Genomic DNA, 2500 nt, shown 5'->3' on the forward strand with positions numbered 1-2500 from the left:
TCGGCCATTCACATTGGTAACCCAGGAAGTCGGCTCGCTCCTCCCGCCTTCCAACCCCGCCGCCCCCAGTCATTGGTACTATGGAGGACTCCACTGAAGTTGGCACCGCCCCATTGAATCTTTTGTCGTTCGCCAGTGGAGAGACGTCTGCTTAGTTTTACCGAGCAGCAGTCCAGTTCCGCATCAAGGGCATAACTCACTCAACCACCAAAGAAGATTATGTTCTCGCATTGATACCCTTAAGATACCTTCCTGGAAAAATCCGACTGGTTTTGTGAACAAGGAGACACCCCAATAGCGTACGACGCCTCAAAACATATCTTCTGCAGCAGTACTCATCGTCGCTAGCCGCCTATATAGCAAAGCTTTTTAAACTCTCTCAACAACCGTTGGGGGATAAAAGGACTACGCTCTCCCTCAGGGAAATGACCAGTATCTCTCGCCTGTAACTTGCCGCAGACGGCTCTCCTCGTGAGTTGAACCTACTTCATGCCCTCTGGGTATGCTTTCTACCCAAACCTGTACGCGCTGCCATACCCAATGTCTATAGTTTACCCCATAAAGGACTTGATGACCAAAGTGGACAGCCACTTCACGACCTTCAAGGCCTCAATCAACTCCTCGACTACTGAAGAAGACGCCTATTCAACGTCAACCGAAGTTGACGTGTATGATGTAGGACATGCACGCCTTCCCCATGACGTGCCGGAGTGGTGACATAACCACCCAACACTTGCTCGCGCCCCCAACCAATGACTTCTAAAGCCTCTTACTGCCGCCCATCCCCACTCAGTTTTGCTACTACCCACTACATATTCAGTGCAACTGCGAAGAAATGTGCCAAGGATTGTCAGTAGCCAAAAACCATGTAAGTAGGCCATCGCCCCTGGCGGTGGCCTCCCGTGTTTCTAATCTTTTCTTTTTACATGATGCAGGAACGGGCGTGCAATTTTTGGTAGACACAGGTGCTTGTCATTCTCTATTGCCAAGGGAACTCTTCAGAACACGACGTAGTCTCTCTCCGTCCGCCTGGTAGCTGCCAACGGATCTGCGATACCCACCTACGGTTACAAGAACCTCACATTATCGTTGGGAAACGGTAAATTTAATTGGAAGTTTCTCGCTGCTGACATCACATTGCCAATCCACGGTGCGGATTTTCTCTCTCATTTTCACCTTCTGGTCGATGTTGCCCACCGACGATTGGTCAACACAGATTCGTACTTGTCAACACCTCTTCAACCCGGCCCCTCAAACCTCACTCTCTACATTAGCGCACCCACGGATGCCTACGCCCACTTCCTCATGTTGTACCCCGAAGTTTTTCGTTCGGAACCTCACCAAACACCCACGGCTCCTGCTAAGCACGGTATCTATCATCACATCATGACGATGGCACCGCCAGTCTCGCAAAATTCAAACGTCTGGCACTGGATGGATTGGCAGCCACTAAACATGTGCGCCGAAATGGAGGAAATGGGCCTTTGCCAAAAGGCCTTCAGCCCATGGTCGTCACACTTACACATCGTTCTGAAGAAAGACGGCTCCCTTCGTCCGTGCGGGGATTATAGGCGCCTGAACATGTAAACAGAACAGCATCACTACCTGCTCCCAAACATCGCCGACGCGACCTCCTACCTGCACAAAGTGAAGGTTTTCTCCATGCTCGACCTCCTGAAGGGGTATTATCAGTGACTATGAACCCAGAAGATATCCCCAAGAATGCCATCACCACTCCATTTGGTACACACACCTTCAATTAGTCCTTTTTTTGGCTTTCATAATGCTGGGGGCCATTTTTCAACGCCTCATGGATGGCATCTTAGGGGACCTCCCCTTCTGTGTATGTTATTTGATGGACATAATTTTGTTCTATTCCTCAAGAAAGGAACACCTCCGTCACCTGCGCATCGTGCTCAAACGCCTGCAACAATGGCTTTGTAGTCCGTTACGAGAATTGTACCTTTGGCGCCATCGAAGTGTGGTTCTTAGGGCACCGTATCACTTCTGAAGCAGTACATGCCCTCCCTGAGAAGATAGCAGCAGTTCAGAGATTCCCCACCCCCCTTGACAGTCAAAGCTCTGCATGAATTCTTGGGCATGATCAACTATTATTACCGTTTTCTGCCTGCTATTGCTGCCACTGAAGGGCAAGCCAAAAGACCTGTAGTGGTGTCCCCTCCAAGAAGTGGCCTTCTGCAATGTAAAGAATGCGCTATCTACCACTGCTGCCCTCATTTTTCCCATCCCACATGCCACTCTACTTCTCTCCACCAATGCCAGCGACGTCTCTATTGGTGCAATACTCGAACAGGGGTTCAACGGCTCGCCCCGGCCATTGTCCTTCTTCAATAGAAAACTGTCCACGGAAGAATCGTATTATTCCACCGTCGATCGCAAATTGTTGGCTGTGCACTTGGCTGTCCGTCACTTTTGCAATTTCTTAGAAGGTACGCGCTTCGTCATTCGCACAGACCACCAGCCTCTAGTGCACGCCTTC

The sequence above is a fragment of the Palaemon carinicauda genome, chromosome 16 (assembly GCF_036898095.1).
Source record: "Palaemon carinicauda isolate YSFRI2023 chromosome 16, ASM3689809v2, whole genome shotgun sequence".
NCBI lineage: Eukaryota > Metazoa > Arthropoda > Malacostraca > Decapoda > Palaemonidae > Palaemon > Palaemon carinicauda.